At 41.9% G+C, this 12,062-nt stretch overlaps 1 long non-coding RNA gene across 1 annotated transcript; it reads left to right on the forward strand.

Moving 5' to 3' along the window:
* Nucleotides 1-1,493: 1,493 nt before the first annotated feature.
* On the forward strand, nt 1,494-10,498 carry LOC109145181. Its single transcript, XR_005603968.1, has 2 exons — nt 1,494-1,604; nt 9,751-10,498. It is a non-coding gene; the product is annotated as an uncharacterized LOC109145181 (long non-coding RNA).
* Nucleotides 10,499-12,062: the final 1,564 nt, after the last annotated feature.

Genomic DNA, 12,062 nt, shown 5'->3' on the forward strand with positions numbered 1-12,062 from the left:
TGGAAACATCTTGCTCTTTCAATGGCATGCTTTGGTTGGTAAACAACCATTAAAATTCTGAGCAGATCTGCATAGCTTGCAGGAAAACCTCTCAAAACAGCTGCAGCCTCCTTTCAACAGATGGGAATTAATAATAGCCTTTGTTCTCCAGGCTCTTCCATTTTTACCCACAAAATGGGTTGAAAGTTGCTTTTCCTAGACCACTGGTGCCCACAGGAGTGTGACCACTCCTGTAGTGGGAGCTGTAGGTTGTGAATGAGCACGGGAGGTTGTGCGTGGCACCAACCTCTCTTTCCCCTCCCCCTTGCTGGCCCCTGCAGATAAAGGAGCCGAATCCAGCTGATATAGTGAGATATAGGTCTGGTTTCACACCTCCTCTCATCTCCTCTCGGTGCAGGGAACCCATTGAGAGTGTTTCTGGTGCCTGCTGTGTCTCCAGGAGATGTGTGTTTGGGACTAAGGGTACAGCTTGATGAGTGGCAGAAATGCCACAACAGGCTTGGGGATTTCCAGCAAAGGATGATAGTGCATCACTAGCACGGATAAAAGGCTCATCTATGCTGGCAGAGAGAAGCTGACAAGTGGTGAGAGACATTCCTGAGCCCTGGGAAGGGAGTCAACCCCTGGCATCTGTATGTGCCTGCATTGATGAGGGGTGTGGGCCTGTGCCAGTGGGTGAGTGTAACTTGGCTTCTCTGTATTGACCCAGAATGTATTGTTTTGACCGCCAGAGTTACAAATTTCTGCTAAAACGTCTGGCCAGGCCCTTTACCCTATGCTTGTTATCTGGAACTTTTTTATTTTATTGTGGAAGAATTGCCAGGTATGTCTCTTACTTCCCAAAAATCCTTTTCATAAGGCCTAGACGCCTAGAGGCCAAAGCCTCTAACACCTGGAGTCACCCACATCCACCCCTGCTGCCGGCATCCCACCACATACCCTTGCGCCCTGGACTTTTGTCCTTACGCTTCCCATGGCTTGGGACCCGAGCGCCGTAGAAGCCGCCAGCCCCTCTGAGTTGCCTCCAGGCAGCGCTGCCCCTCGAGACCACACGGCATCGAAGACAAGAGAGAAGTATATGAGATGCAGAGACAAAATGTTCTTGGCTCCCCGAGGAAATGAGAACCTGCCAAAAATCCCTGGGAGATCACAGCATGCTGCAAAATCTTCCCGTTCAGTGGCACTTTCCCACCCTCCCTCCGTGTACGAGAGGATAAACACGCACGGCTCGGAGAAGGCTGGGGCGAGATGAAGCCTCGAGGAGTCTCCTGCCGGCGGGGCGGGGGCAGAGAGGGGCAGGGGAGCGTCCCTGAGCAGCAGCCCCGCAGCCCCGCAGCCCCGCAGCCCCGCAGCCCCGCAGCCCCGCAGCCCCGCAGCCCCGCAGCCCGTGCCGCAGCCCCGCCGCTGCCGCAGCGCCGCCGCTCCCCGTTAGAGGGCGCTCCGCCGCCGCCGGTGCCGGGGCGCGGCCGCTCGGCGTCCCGGGCTCCCGCCGCTCCCGCTCCCGCCGCTCCCGCTCCCGGGCCAGCCCCCTGCCCGCAGGAGCGATGCCACCTGCGCCCTGTCGGGTAACAGGCTCAGCGAAGTTCTCTGTTACGATTTGTTAGGTGCGTAAAATATTGCTAATTTGCCTGTACTGCTGTGTTTAATTTCCGTTTAGGAACCTAAAAGTGGTGCTTCAGTATTGTGATTCCCCCTTTTCTCTGCTTTAATATAGAAAAACAAATCTTTATTGCTGACTAGTAGAATCTGCAGAACACATCCGTGAACGACAATCTTACTGTAATGTAAGCTGCAGAGGTCTGCTGAATTTCTTTCACACTGACATTTGATTCAGGAAGGAGAACATATTTCTCAATCCTTTTTAATTTCAGTAATTTCCTTGCATTGTTTGGAATTGTTTAGGCCTTCTAATTTTTTATGTACATGTTGATGATGTGTGCCTCAAAATCTTTTTACTCCAACTATTGTCAGATGTCCAACTCCACAAGGATGTGAGGTTCTAACTCAGATGGCAGCATTAGAAGTGTTAGAGAGAAACAAGAAGAGATTTTCTGCTTAGTAAAATCTCAAAGACACTGAATTTTCTTTTCTTGTTCTCTTTGCCTACTGCTGTGCTGATAGTATGCTATTCTTCATACCAAAAAACCTGGCTATGGGATGTAAGAATTACTGCCACATGTATCTGCTCTTTTTTTCCTTTCATAGTGAGATAAAAGCAGGAAGGCTACTTTTGCTGTTTGATGGCAAGTGGATTGAACTATCAATTTAAGGACAATAGGAAACATTTTGATGTGGCAGCATGACATCTCTCAACATCTAGCAAAATTAGGTGTATTCTGCACTAGCTAGGGATGTATCCTGTATTATAGTTAGAAGGGAGCCACCTTCACTTTCTGTTATTAGCGTTTGATGTTTTGCAGTCAGATAAGGAAAATCTGCAGTGTTAGACTTGCAATGTTTTGGGTATGCAAACCTAGTTCTCAGGTAAAACTGGTTTTGCTTATTTTCTTATGGGCAGCAAGACACCAAGTTCCCCAAACAAGTAAGCTCCAGTTGTCCTCCAAGTGCCTGAGTTTCCAAGAGATCGGCAGGGGGCCAGTAAGCAATTCAGACTGATCACCATCAACAACCGTGTACTACTGCTGCTGCTCTTTTCTGATGACTCACATAATAGCATTGTTTGGTTCAATTTTATAGAGAGAACAAACATTGCCTCAGTGAAAGGAAAAAGGAAGCAGAAGCAAACTGATAATGATTGTACTTTCTAAAGGAAGAAGTCAAGATACCTTTCAAGGATGACTCCTCTTTGCGTACATTGGTTGAGATGCAATCAGTTAGTGCATCTGAAGTGCATTCAAGATAAATTTAATACAAGTTTATAGTAGATCTCTATTTTTTTCCAAATTTGTAAACATTTAGTCGGAGCTTAGACACATCATCATGTAGCTACCTGAGTCATAAAATAGGCAGAAGTCAAAGAAATAAAACTAAAATCTTTGCAAATTGTATCACAAATTCACATCACTGTAAGTATGTATGTGGTTTCCTTGTAATCAGTTTGCCAAGGGGAGAAATATATGTATGGAAATGCAAAGAGAAGCTCATTTTTTTTTCCAAACAGGAAGAAGATTAGTTTACTGGGGTACACATTCATATTAATTCCACTGCACCTCATTGTAAGTAAAGATATTCATATAATGGTTGCTGCACAGGACACATGTATGCTGTATAGCTTGTCAGGGACTTAAAATTGTGAAGACTGTTGCAAAACATCTGCTTTGCTTTACTGGCAAAGTCTGTTCACATTTCAGGGAAAAGTCCCAGAAGAAATGGTGAAAGAAGGAAAAAGTGTATTTTTTGTATTTTCTGTTCTGCCTTAAAACTAAAGCGAATAATAAAACATATCCAAAAAGTTACACTAGAAAGAATTTTGTCATAAAATGGAAAGTCTTATGTTTCTGGATCAAGAATAATAAAATCAAATAACTTGAACTAGTGGTTTTGGGCAATACAGGAATCCATGTGTGTAGAGTAATTATGCAGCTGATGATTTCAGAGAAAAGAGGACAGTTAGAGCAAAGTGGATTGCCTCTCTCAGATACATGATGACAAATAGAAAGTATTTTACCAGGATGCTGGGGAAACAGCAGTACTTGATAGAAAGTCCATTTGTTAATAAATCAGGAGGGAGATTATATTAAAAAAGACTTAGCATGGTTGAAATACTGAACTTGCTTTGCTTTCATCTTAAAAAAAAAAGTAGACGAAGTGGATGGGAAAAAAAAAAGCAGTAAATGCAAAGGGGAATAAACTGCAAAAAAAAAAAAAAAGTGAACTGATATATTGAAAATCTAGACACATACAGGTCACCTGGATGACACACATCATTAGGTGTTAAAAATACTGCTTCCTGAATAATTTTCTTCCACTTATGACTGTTTGAAAACAGTGGGCAACAGTGGAAGTGCTGAAAGATGGAAGGAAAGGAAATATCACATTCCTTTTCTAAAATAAGAAGCAGACCAACTCTAGCAATTCTACCCAGGTCTATGAGTCCCAGCTCTCCCCAAAAGGTAGATCCCATAGGAACACCCCCTCTCTCCTTTATCCTATTATGTCTCTCTCAGCTCAATGGTGCACCTCAGCCGCTCAAGCCCAAGTTTATCTGAAATTATACATAAGCTTAGGTGTAGGTGCTTACTTGGATCTGCACCCCTGAGAAGAAAATTTCTGAGTATTTCTGAATATTCAGACTCTTGGCAATAAAAGATGAACATGCAGATACACAGGAGATGCTGGAGAAAGAGATGAATGGGATATAAATACTATTTTCCTTGATATTAAACATCCGGGATTTAGCACAGCAAAATGCAGATGATCCGAAAACTCATAGAGCGAAAATATATTGGTGCAGCGCATCACAGTTTCAAGAGTAAAGCCAAAAATCTGCAGCAGTATTAAAAAAAATACAAAAATAACCCTATTCCTCAGGCAGGATGCTATTGATTTTGTCTTTTGTATGCTGAATAAACTGGGGAGGTACAAAAGAAATAATGAGATTCATTTGCTATTTTTAATATGCAGCAATGAATTTTAGTCCTTAAAGTGCCCCAGCGGGTGTAGATGTGATTGTAGAATAAAGAGAGGCATGGAAATTCAAAATGATGAACAGCTCAACAAAAACTTGCAATCTACTGGCATTATGAAGAATATCAGTATATTATTAATTGTGGTAATTTTTTTCATTTCAAGAGAGAGCTCTTCTCTTTTGGGAATGTAAATATACTCACTGCAGCTTTATTAAGGGGTTTTCATAAACTAAGTTTCATTAAAGGGAAGATCTGCAGCATTTCATCATGCCTCTAATGTCTGATTTGGACAGATCAGCTCCTTGATCTGAGCTTCTGATACTTGTGTAGCCCCGATTCAGGGAAGCATTTATATTCAGAAGCAGCCCTTAGTATCAAACACAGACACAAGCGATTTTCTAAATGGGAAAGGCCTCAAAGACATATTTAAATTCTTGCTTGGCTCAGGAGTTGCTTGCTGTCTTTTATGATGCTGTGAAACAGAAACAAATGTGACGATTACTGAAGTATGAGCTGTGAACTGCAGCAGTTCCAGCTGGAAAGCCTTCCTCTACGAGCTTCTGACTGCCCTTGCATAGCCTGATCCTAAGTAACTGGGACCCTGCTTTTACTAGGCTCATTTCTTTTTCTTCCTTGAGGATCTAGCAGTACATCAAAAAGCCAAAGCAAACCCAAAGCAAACCAAGAGCAAACAAAAACTCACAACCAAAACCAAGGCCATATATACAAATTTTGAGTTACTGAGTAGAAAGGAGAATCTGCATGTCTGACCTGGGAGAAATTATGTCTTGTAGAAATAACACAGTTTTGTGTGAGGAGGCTTTAATTTGTTAGTGCTTTACTCCCATGGAATAACTCAGATGATGTTTGCAGAAATTCAAAACTCCTAGAAACTGCCTAGAAATTCAAAACTCCCTTCCTTCACTGTAGACCAGGGTGAGGCAAATAGGGCCCTTTCTGGTGTATCAGGCTGGAGTCTGCCAAGGAGCATCCCAAAGCAGGGAGGTTTGACCAGTTTTAGGACATGGGGCAGTACAGTGACATCCATGTGTGGGGCACAGAGCTGCCCTGCCACTAAAGGCCCACAGGGGAGGGGTGCAGGGAAGGGAAGCACTTCTGCTTCAGCCTCTCCATTTTCTCTTATCTTGTCATCTCCTTTTCTCCTCAGAGTGTTTCTCCCTCAGCCCCCACAGCGCCACAGGAAACCTCACCCACTCTACTTATTTTTGCCTGTTGGGATGTGGGCAGGTATACCTGCCCTGTGTGCTTTAGCTCAGCGCTGCATCATGGAGCAAGCACTTCTGTTCAGAGCTCTTTTTAAAGCTATTAAAATTTAAAAGAAAAAAAAAAAAAAGAAAAAAAAAAGAGAGAGAGAGAAAAAAAAGAAGCATGCACCCTGAAGCCTGAATAGCAGCATTTCTATCATCTGTTGTCATGACACACAGCTGACGTGGGAACACGGCAATAAGGCTGACTGCTATATGGGTTTAATTTTGGTGCAGAAATTTGCTAGAAGAAGCTTTCAAAAATATCTCTGGGTGGGAGGAAAACAGGTGGGTGCTGGTTATGTGTATGAAGCAGGAGGAAATAGTTGTCAATCTTACCTAAGCATTACTCCGCATCTATCAGCCCTTTGGTACCCTCACTACTCAACAGGGGAAATAAATGATGCTGTCTCTCTCTGCTCCTCTCTCCTGTTACTTCTGCAGAAAGTGCTGGTGAGCCATAGAGTGCAGGGAAACCAAGCATGGGATGACCGAATAGAACCATGGTTGTCTTGGTCATGTGGTTTCAGTAAAGATATCTATGCAGGAAGGGGATCACATACCAACCACTGGAGCCAAGCGACAGTGAGATGCACTCAGGACAGAATTCTGGGCCAGTAGCATCTAAAATGACACCTGACACTGGAGATGGGTGGTGAGTAGTATATGGTCTGTAGGTACTCCTAGGCTAAACCCTGTTTCTGTGGTTGTCCGTGTAGGTGAGCGAGTGGACTCAGTTCAGCCAGTTGTTCAAGGGGTTTGTTCAGCCCTGTGTTCCTACGCCACATACACACTTTTGTTTCAAAAGCGTCTCTTCTGTCCATGTCAGTGCACCCAGGTAAATCAGACCTAGTCTGGTTTTTAGACACTTCTGAACGATCACAGCTTCTGCTGGATATGAAAGAGTGTAGGTGTTCAGAACTATTCTCTAAAAATCACTCTTCTAACCTGTTACAAGCTCATTTTGTTTTACTGCAATTACCATTTATTAGTATATTTCTCATCTGTTAGTCATCTTGACTAATGACTTTACTCATCTATACTAGTTTACTCACCCATTTCAATACTTTCCTAGATCACAGGAACATTTTGTGACTTAATTAAACAATCAGTTAGAAGCTCAGAGGTCTTTGAATGAAAAATGTTATGTTTTATAAGAGCAAAATACTATGATTTCATGACTGAAAAACATAATTTAATGTAGGGACTTTAATTCTCCCCGTTCGGTGATTGGACATCCATTATAACTACGGTGGCAAAACTGGAACCCCCAGCACTGAGAAGTTTGAAAGAGGACAGCCACACTATAACAAGTTGGTGGTCTGTACTGACACTGAAGCAGAGGAAGAAAAGGAAGAACTTGCTTGGAGAGAAGGTGCACTGGGGCAGAAGGACATTTAAGCCTGTATGAGCAGAGTAATTCAGAGTACCTCTTGCAGAGCAAAGCTTGTACCTCTTGTAGTCATAAAGCCAAGGGAACCATAGCATTTTATTTTACCCCCTTTTCATTGTGTTTCAACACAATTTGAAAATCTGGCTTTTCCCATACTGGTGCCTCTATTTACCCAATGTGTGAAATTCTCCCTTCTGCAGTCCCAAAGGAGAAGCCTTGTTGAGTTGAAAATTTGATAGCAATGTATCCTTTGCATCTTTACTTAGCTTTTTGGGTTTGATCCTGTCTCTTTGTGCTCCTCTGATTCTCCTGCAGTTTTCAGTTTTCAGCCTCTGCACTGAATATCTCATAATGTGCTCAATAAAAATTGAATAGTTTCCACTTAGAATTCTAAAAATGGTTTGCCATTTCCAGAAAGTGACAGTATCAATATTATCGTCAGTCTCTTATGCAAATTGCCACCCTGTTGCTACTCACCAAAGTATCTAATATTTCTCTGAAACTAGGCTCCACATTCTTCCACTCAGATGCTCTGGAACTCCTGATGTTCCTACTGGAGGTGCCCAAACCACTGGCATTCACCTTGCTACTGGGCAGAGTAGATATTAATTATTTAAGTGGTGTGAACAGTCATCAGCTGGGAAACTGTTCTTCATACTCTCCCTTTGCAGAATCTAGGTGGCTTGTCTGAATTCTTATCCCTTTTCCTTTTCCTTTTCCTTTCCTTTTCCCTTCTTTAAATTCTAGAGGGCTGGGAAAAAAAATCAGTTCTGAGTTTGTCTTTGGGGAAACATAACCATCTGGGAAAAATATAAGCTTGTGCTGTAGGGTTGATCTAGCTTCCCATGCTAAACAAAGAAATTGATTTTTCCCTTCTTTTTAGTTACTGCACTTCACATAATTTTTTCAAGCCACCTTGAAAAGACAGCCTGGACTAGCATTCTTCCTATATAAACAACTCTGGTAGAAATGTTGCTTTTCTTTACATGAGTAGCAGCCATGTGCTCTCAGTCAGAATACCCTAAACGAGAGGACTCAATTACATTTTTAAGAAGCACATTTTCCTTGTAGACTCTCCGCTGCCTGCTCCAGTCTGAAGACAAAGTGACTGCCTGTCTGAAGACAGCAGATGTCTCAGAGACGTAAATGCTCAGCAGCCCTGAATCAAAGCCCCAGCATAGCTGAATACCCCACTGTATAGAGACAATATCGACTGTCTTTGTGTTTGTTTGCTTTTTGTGTAGGGAGTTGAAAATGCTAGTGATGTTTAAACACCTCTTTAGAGTCATTACAAGATATTGTGCAAACACAGTTATTTCTCCCTGGTAAGCAGGCATGAAATGCACATTTGCTTATCAGAATGAAACAGTTCCTGGGGAGGCCTTGATGTCTGTCAGGTGAATCATCTAATCTCCAGATTTAATGTATTGAACTGGGTAAATAAGTCACTTTTTGGAGATGTCTAAATATACATTTCCCCGAGAGCTTTTTGAGTCTCTAGGGTAAAGAAATCATTCTTATATAAAGATTGGGTGATTACATGAAAAAATAATTGTGATATGGCCATGTAGTGCACACACTAAACAGACTTATTTCCAACATTCTTCCCTGTAAAAAGGCTTATTTCCAAGCTGCATCAGCCACTTAGGATTTAATAATCTGTAATAAGATATTTCCCCCTCCTACTCAGGAGAAAAAGAAAAGCAAAAATAAAACAGATACAAATTTTGCAGTCAACAAAATTGCCATACCTCTTAAGAATATTTAAGTTATAATATAACCTGACAAAAATCATGAAATTAAAATGCAAAACCAACCCACTGTCCTTAATTCACCCCTTTGTGCTTTTCCTTATTATCATGCAAAAGAACAGTGCCATTTCTGCTGTGAATCTTTGCGACACTAAACTTCCTTGCTGCATTTTCAAGATGACTTATTCTGGCTGTTAGCTACCTCCAGAACTGTTACAGTAAGTCATCTAGTCCATCTCTGCAAAAGTGCAATTAATCCCTACTGCACATTTGCAAGGGCTTATCCCACCTAATGTAAATGTCCTGAGTAAGCTGGCTTTCTCTTAATCTTTGCTTTACCACTGCATTATTTTTCAGCCTAGGAATATGTTAAAAAAATAGACTTAATCAGGATCTTTCCTTGACTTCATTAATTTTGTACTAAAATAAGTGCTTGGTATTTCCCTGCAGCTGCACGATGTTTTTTCACTGTATTTTCCTTTCCTTCCCAAAAGCTGACGTCTGGAAGTATTGTCCTGGAAGGACTGCTCAGCCTTTGACCTCACTTTTGGGAGAGATTCTTTACCCCCACTTTCCCACTTCAAGGCTGTTGTGCTTTACCACACACTTGGGAGTACCATGTCTTCAGTTTATCTGCCTGGCTGGGCTCCTTCACTTTGCAGCACCGACAGTGTGTCAAAATCCAGCCAAGGTTTATTCTGAAAGAGGTTTAAGATCAGACACTGTCCATCTCTTCCTGTTCTTATTTGCAGCTCCCGCCTTGAAGATCCTGCCTGGATTTGAAAACCCTTTGGAGGACTTGATCTGAAAGCATGTGCCTTGGGTGCGCATGTTTTTCTCTGAAAATAACATTGAGGCTATTTTACCTTTCCAGTCTCTCCCTGGGAAAGGGAATCTAAAGACTCAAACAAACCTTCTCTCCATGGTGCCTCCTCAACCCCAGCAGCATCGTCAATGCCTGACCTCAGTTCTTCCCATGAAGCACACAAGAAAGAGCTTGGCTGTGATAAATGCTGGCAAGGTCTTCACAACAGGCTGGTGCCATGGTTTACAGGCTCTGAGTGAGGCACAGATGCTCAGTGAAGATTGTGCATGGCAGAGGCGCGTGCAGCCATGTCAGAGCAAGTGTATGAGAAACTTCCTGCCTTGCCCATTTTGGTGTGTAACCACTTGTCCAGGCCACTTGTTTCTCAATTAAACAAGGGATTTGGCAGCTGGGTCTCTGTGTTCTCAGTGATTTTTCCAGCCTACACTTAATTTTTCCCAAGGTTGGGCAGGTGGATAGAAGGAAGAAGTAGAGAAAGTTTTTTCAGAACTTTTATTTTCATTGATGTATGATATGTAAATTATGAAGAACACTAGTGGGAATATAGTTCTTAAAAGTAAGTAGCAGTATGACTTAATACAGCCAATCACCAAGAAAGAGATGATAGGGCATCACTGTAGAGTCTGCTCTAATGTTATGAAGCTGGCAATAAAATGCAATATTTAGTAACAGCCTTTAACATTTCCTTTATTTTATTTCCTTAACCTTTAACTGTGATGTGAAACTGAGACAGGAAGGAACTGCTTATTAGGCTTGCTAAGTGTGTTGTTCATGGCAATTCTGAACAATTTTGCTGGCATCCAGAGGACTGAACCAGGCACAGGCTCGTTTTGAAGACTGTGATGGAGCAGAGTCAAGTTGAAGTTCCTAAATATTGCCTGATTCTGAAAACAAGTGTCTGGAGCTCAAATTTTCCATTGTTTTATATTTATAGGGAATTTTGCTTGATTTCATTGATAGTATAAATATTTAAATGCTAAGCACAAACATTTATATTGTTATTAATAGTATAGTGAGGAAAGGAAAATGAAAGAACTGGCCTGTCTGTCCTTACTTAGACAACTGAGTATGGTTTTTTTCTGTTTATTCTTACATCTTTTAGTGCTGAACAGACAAGAGTATTTAATAAATGGCTTCTTCACCATCTACCCTTTCTAAAGAAAAGTAGCCTCCCCATTCTGCAGGTGACTGAACCAGAGACAGAGTTAGTGCCTATTTGCCTAGGATTCAGACAACTGAAGCAGGACCCAGGCTGCTTTCTCTCACACAGGTGTGGAGCAGAACAAAATTAATTTCAGAAAACCAGTGCCAGAGAGCATGACAGGAGGGAATATCACCATTTTCCAGCCACTTCTGTTTACACTTGCATTGCGATCTGGGGCTAGTCTCTGTATGGACAGGACCTGCAGGAAAGTTAATAAAATTTTATTTTAAATGTATTGGTAAAATTGTATTACCTCGCTCAGGTGACTTTAAAAAAAATTTAAAATAGGCCTTAATTCTGTTTCTTTCAATTCTCTTTGCAATATAATGTGGTTTACCTGGTCCAATTTAAATATACACCTTAAATTAGCTCAGCTTACCTTTCCTCAGCATCCTCACATAGCCAGGACCTAATTTTGTTTTCTAAGTCTTGAAGCCATATTCCCCATGTAGGAAGGACCTAATCTTATCTTTTAAGTCTTGAAGCTGTGTTCTACCCTCTCTTCTCAGTGCAGCTGGGAGACCTTATTTCTGCACTTCACAGATTGCTACATGCCCTGCCATCATGCAGTTAATATAACCAGCTCTTAAAAAGGTCAATGATATTAGCAGTTTTTGTCGATACAGAGTTACTTAAAAAACTGGTGATTAAAAAGAAGGTGTGATAGAATAGGCTGGGATAATAATTCACAGAGTAAAAATGATGAAATGGTGGAGTAATTACAGCCTGAAAAATCAAAAAACCCCAATGTGACCAGCTGTGGGACTTGTGACAGTTTTATTAAGGTGAGGGACTGAAGAGAGGGTGTGAATGGGGCTTTTGAAAACTGTTTTCCTGGCATGAGGATGTGGAGGAGCTGGGTTTGCACTTGGTGGCAGTGCTCTCCTGCCCTGCCAGCAGCCCCGGCTGCCCGTGCTGTGCCGCTGCCTGCAGAAGACACGGAGAGAGAGTGATGTCTCTGCACAACCCAGGGCTCATAACCTGCCTAATATTGTTTTCTTAATTAATTTCAAATACTGTTCCTTTACTCTGTT

Source organism: Corvus cornix, chromosome Z (genome assembly GCF_000738735.6).
Source record: "Corvus cornix cornix isolate S_Up_H32 chromosome Z, ASM73873v5, whole genome shotgun sequence".
NCBI classification, from domain to species: Eukaryota; Metazoa; Chordata; class Aves; order Passeriformes; family Corvidae; genus Corvus; species Corvus cornix.